Below are 6145 nucleotides of genomic sequence, written 5' to 3'. Positions count from 1 at the left end.
AAAATGAATCTGCGGTTTAACCAAATTAGGCATATTAAAGATCAAATAATAATTATATTTATATAAAATCTTCGCTGGGCACAAACTAAGTATGTTGTGCTAGGGAACAACAGAAATAAAGCTCTGAATCTGTTACTATATTACTAGCATTATTTTTTAAATTATTTTTTATTAATTAAATAGTTGCATTAAAAATTTTAATATTTTGCTTACATTTAATAGTTTGCTGGAAAAAATAAATTTTTTCAAATTATTCCATTTACAAACTTTTCTATTTACGCGCTAAAAATTTAAGTAGCATAAAAGTGAATTTAAAATATACATTAAAATTTTTATGAATACGTATCTATGGAATGAATTTTTTTTCCCATTCAATCTAAATAGTTTTGTTTTCCTCCTCCAGAAACTACATTCTACGAGTACTTGTTCTTTATTCTTTCATTCTACTAGTTTGACTGCTTAAGAGGACGCCATACAGCGGAATAAAATTTTCGTCGCGAATTCTCTTCATCCTTCATTACTAATTTAAAAGAAAGAAAAAGTAAGTTTATAGTCATACATAGAATAAGTCATGAAATTTCAGTTGCTGAAAAAAATACTTCAAAATATTAAAATGCAAACAAATTATTCGAAGATAACTTGCGTAATCCAAACCGTTGCGTAATCCAAAGTTATCTTCTCATATTTTATTTTCATTCGTATATTTCAAAATTTTATTCTCAGTATTTGAAACTTCATAGCTTACTCTAGGTTTGTCTTAATTCACCTTTTCTACACTTTAAATTTTAAATCAGTAACGAAGGAGAAAAAGAATTTGCGAGGTTAATTTGTCTCCTCTTCAGAAATGGCATCCTCTTAAGAAGGCAGAGTTCAAAAATTACTACAAAAACACTGCAGCCCTCTTTTCTTTCTATTGCTCAATGGACCACAAGGTTTATGGAGAAAAAAAAAATCAGTTTTGACCCCGAATTTTTAAGAGCATAACTCAAAGTTTGCCCAAAATAGTATTCTAAATCTTGCACTAAAAGACAAACTATACTTACTAAATCAAAACCACGTCTTTAATAATTAATCCTTATTGGTTTATTTATCAAGGAAAAGCAACGGATCCTTTTAACTAACAAAGAAAACTGATAGGTACTTAAAATAACCACTATATCACGTCGCGTCTACCGTTTACTCACTAAATCTTTCCCGCATAAAATTTATCAGTTCATCCAATTAGATTAGCGGTCACTGTTGACCTCCTCTAAAATGATGACGCATTCCAATTTTTAGCTGTTTGGTTGCTTTTTTTCTTAGAATTTATTTAAGAAATTTGTCACGTACATCGTAACTGGGTAGTCAATAGATATCGTCTGTCATCTTCGATTTTTCGTTCAAATTATACATTTTCAGTGGAAAAAAAAAAACTTGTAATTGTTTGTTTTGTATTAAAAAAATTTAAGTTTGGAAAACGAAGTATTACCCAAAGAGTTTAATTTGTATTATTTCATTAAAAAAACTACGTTGTTTAAAGGTAGAAAAAGTACGCTGATTAGAGCAAACGATACTAAATGTTTACTTTTGTAATAGTTTGTGATTTTAATTTTTTATTTTTTCTGTTGTTCAAAAATAAAATTTCTATGAAAACAATTTTTTATGAAGACTGATAAGATAATAATTTTATTTTTGTCACACTTAAAACAAAAAACGTGAGGGAATTTTAAAACGATGATAAAAGTATATTGCTTCGTGTTTCTCAACTTAATCATTTTAGGTGTGGCAAATATTTACTTTTCTTAAAGAAAAAAAATTAAAGATTGTTTTCTTCTCGAAAAGTGGTGTAAATTTCGATTAGAGGTCAATTCTGTTACAAGTGTCTAATTAAAACCGAAAAAAGAACTTTATTTTTCGACGATGTTTCTGTTGTGATTTTTGGTTGACCAAAAATCAAAGTAAATCGGTCGAATAGTTTTCGAGAAAATACAATTTAAAATTAATAATGATAATAAATGTTTTGCTTCGAATTTTAATTCCTCGATAATTATTCAACCAATTTACATTTTTCGACGCAAAAATACTGAAATTAACAAAATGCAAAATGTGTTATACCTATTTCTAATTCAAAAACTTTTCAATCATTATTAAAGAATAAACCGCTGAAATTTAAAAGAACTTGTCGATCTTATATTTAAATCACAGTGCATCAGAGAACAATTTATATAGCTTTATTGCTCAAAGAGTAAAATGGAAAAAGATACAGCGAATTTCTTCATTTACATGGGGTCTGTTTTAGCTATTTAAAAACAATAATAATTAATTTACTCATGTTAACAAATTTTAAATTTATTTCGTCACATTCTCCATATCCCCAACACAATAAATTTATTAGATATCTTTTTCTCACTCCCTCTTTTGATTCACTAATTAAAATGTTAATTTAAACTATTAATTTAAATGTTAAAATCAAACCTTCGAGAAAATAGCTTGATATTCTAATTTCATCATTTAATTAGCTGAAAACTAGAGACACAATTAAAAAAAAAAAAAAAAACTTATGTGTAACAGAAACTATATTAGTAACTAGACCACTGCAAAATGGTCAAATTTTTATTTCTTGTTGCATTCTGCAACAAGAAAAATAATGGTGGACCTGCCTTTGTGTTACATGGAGAGGAAAACCACAAAATTCTCCCACGGTTAACCCAACGGCAAGAAGATTTAAAGCCATGATACATCTACCCTTGAGGATATTTTACACCAATACTGGGGTCAGTGCAAGCCAGTTGCAGAATTCATATTAATCAGCACCACTGGGATTCGAACCTGGGTGACCTCATTGGGGTCTGAATTCCTTATCCCCTGAGCCACTGTGGCTCAGACATTATGGCAAGTTGTAAGTAAAGTAAAAATTTTGACTTCTACCTATTTATGCATATAACATTATTATCTGAGAAAGTAAGATATTTTTTACAATGGCTTTTTTCTTTTAACTCGGTTTCAAATAAGATCAAAGCGTAGACAATAAGCCTAATAATACAATGGGACTTAAAATGTAATAAAATATTTAGGTAAAAAAAAGTACATCTTTGTATTTATAACTACAAACATGTCAGACATAGTTAAATAGATAAGTGAAGGATTATTTATACGAATGCTAAAAATATGAAGAAATCTGATGCTAAACATCTGATGCTAAAAATATGAAGAAAAAAATTCAAAAATAAGTTTATTTTATTAAAATATTTTTTCAATTTATAAAAGGTTTACGTTTCATTTATGACACATATAATTTAGAACACATTTTCTGCATACCTTCCAAATGTGTAACCTATAAATTTATATAAAATGAACACTTCATCATCCGAAAGTATTTTAAGCTTAATTGCCATTGGATAAAATTATAATATCAATTATAATTATGCAACTAAATTGTGAACATGACAAAAATATGATTTAAAAAAATGGTTTTTGTAGCACAACAAATAAAAGTGCTATGCCGCTTACATGGTGGCATTATTCCATAAAAGATTAAATTAGATAACTTGAAAATCTTTCAATGATGTCTCCCCTAACTTCATGCCTAAGTTCAAAATAAATACTTGAGTTCTCTAAGACAATAAGATTCGGAAAAACATTTTATTAAGGTTAACAACTTATGCTAATCCCTGGAAAAAGATTGGTCCCTACGTAGGCCGTTCAAAGTGGTCACCCATCCACTTACTGACCGCAGCCAGTGATGCTTGACTTCAGTGTTCTACTGGGAACCGTTCTTTATGAACAGTTCACTGGGAGACCTATACAACATTGATTTAATTTCACAGGGCAAGGTGGATGAAGGTAATAATGACAATCAGAGAGGAAGAGCCTCTCACGTGCACTTATATTGAAACAGTCGTAAAATAACCTTACAAGACCTGTCCTTTGGAAGTAAATTGTAATGAAACGAGTGTAAACGCTATCATGTGAAAAGTAGTATGAGGGATATATAGATTTTGTTAATGCAAATTTAGCGGACATGAAATAAAGGTATGATATCAATAACATAACAATTAATAACAATTTTTAACAATTTTTTCTCTCTTAGACTCAACATATAATGTTAAAACCTAACACTAAAATTTCAGAAACTTCACCCACTTGGCTCTCTAATTTTTCTGTCCCTTTAAAAATGTATCTCCTTGCTCAAATACAGTGAAAAAAAATCATAGCACTAGCATTAACTGAGATTAACTATCGTTGAGATTTGCATATTTAAAAAACACTTCATGAAACATTTGTTTTAAATTATGGATGATAACATAATTTCGCAGACGAAAAAAATAGATTTAAAAATATTATAACATAAGATATCTTCAATTTAACGTGTTGTCAAAAAAAAATTTTTGGGGCAATATGTCCATAGTAATATTGATTTTATGTAGCAAGTAATATTGATTTTTTTCCACCCAAATTATGATTAGAAATCAATTCGGAGAAAAACCAGTTGATTCTATTAAAAAAATTTAAGTAACAATAGGACCAAGTATTTTTGATAATGGTTCCTCATTCTTCCTGGCCTGGATGAAAGGATTTTCTTTTTCTGTAAACAAGTTAAGCTGGTTTTGAGACTATATGCCTTGCTTAGGAAGAATAAAAATAGTTCAAATAAAACTATACTAAACTAAAAAAATATTTAATTTTAGTAAAGCAATACAAAGATTGGAAATAAAAAATATTAAAGTTTAAGTAAAGTAACATTTGACTATATATTTAATTTTAAGTGCTTAAAATTTGTTTTAGGAAATTACTCTTCTGTTTGATTCATCTCATCACAGAAACTACTGTCTGTTGTTTCTAAAAATACTTGGACAAGCCCAGCATTCCAACCATTAGATGCTACGAATTAAGTCAGGAAGATTCTCTTAAGTGTCCAAACTCAGGCCTTTTTCTTAAGAAGTGTATGGATCTGAGGTTAAGTGCAGAGTTTGCATACTTTCTTAAACTTTTCTATATCAGCAGTTTTTTAGCCCAAGTGTATTTATCTTATAATTAATTCCTTTTTAGAACCTTCGTAATACATAAAAATGCCTGATAGACCAAAAACAGAAAAGTCAAATAATGCTTTTAACTAAACATATACAAAGCACTGTATTAACAAAACGTATGTTTCAATTGTTTCTTTTTCTAGCACTATTTTTTTTTTTAATTTTATCGTTTTTATACGTTTTTAAAAAAAAGAGGACAAAGTTCACTTTTTGATATTCTAGATGCTCAGTTTTGTGCTTTATATTATAAAGATATTTCAGTACAGAAGCTTTTTGTTGTTGTTGATAGAATCGATGCAAAAAGATGTAAAGTCAATACAGAAAAAGTAATACCTACAGTATGGTGGTTAAATTAGAGCTGGCAGTATTAATCATTCCTCACACAGATGTGACCTGTGAAAGAATATTTAGTCACATAATTGAAACTCTTTGTCGCATAATTTTTTTCTATATTTATTTTGAAAAATTTTTACATTGATTTAAAAAAAAAATAATATTTAAAAAATTAAAAGATAAATGGCTTTTTGAGTTATTTCTGTCAATGTTGCATGAAAATTTTTCAAATAGATTTCTTTTTATCTAATAAGTAATTTCTGTGCCATGGTAGCCCAGTACGGTCAGAATTCAATTCTTGTCTTCGTAAGTACATGGAATATCTCTGCTCATAAAATCTGTAGAATCGAAAGTCCTATAGAAGGTTGCTGAGCAGATCAATGGGTAGTGAGACCTATAGAAAATCTCCTTCCCCTTCAGATCTGTGTTTAAATTTAGGAAGTGGCCTCATGAATGTGTGGTGGTGCCATCTATCCATGGGGTTCTGAGCTAAGACATACTTTCACCCTTGCGGTGCCTTAGACTTAGTCCTAAAACCGGAGAATTTGCAGGTTTGCTTTAAACTTAAAACACTACTTTTTTCACCGAATACTATATTGAAAAATCAGTTTAATACGCAAAATCCTCAGTTAATTTAATCAGACATCAGTTTAATAAAAATCAGGCTCTACACTGATGTTATTTCAATTTTGTAAAAATGTGTACAAAAAATGACCCAGATTAAAATTTAACTGAAAGCATGACATGAAAGAATAATTATAAACAAATATACATATTATTTAATTTGTATTTTATTTTAATAA

At 28.7% G+C, this 6145-nt stretch overlaps 1 protein-coding gene across 3 annotated transcripts in view; it reads right to left on the bottom strand.

The window, feature by feature from the left end:
- The window catches only part of LOC107455230 (uncharacterized), a 27040-nt gene that overhangs the window by 9954 nt on the left and 10941 nt on the right, over window positions 1-6145 (bottom strand). The window contains exon 1 of one of the 3 annotated variants that reach the window (XM_043056248.2): window positions 1044-1263. The exons of the other annotated variants lie outside the window; for them this stretch is intronic. The gene's annotated coding sequence lies outside the window, so the exon portion shown is untranslated. Of the gene's footprint in view, window positions 1-1043; window positions 1264-6145 lie in introns of those variants that run through there. 3 annotated transcript variants of the gene reach the window in all.

The sequence above is a fragment of the Parasteatoda tepidariorum genome, chromosome 9, assembly GCF_043381705.1.
Source record: "Parasteatoda tepidariorum isolate YZ-2023 chromosome 9, CAS_Ptep_4.0, whole genome shotgun sequence".
Classification (NCBI taxonomy): Eukaryota; Metazoa; Arthropoda; class Arachnida; order Araneae; family Theridiidae; genus Parasteatoda; species Parasteatoda tepidariorum.
This window is presented reverse-complemented; position numbering and strand designations above follow the sequence as displayed.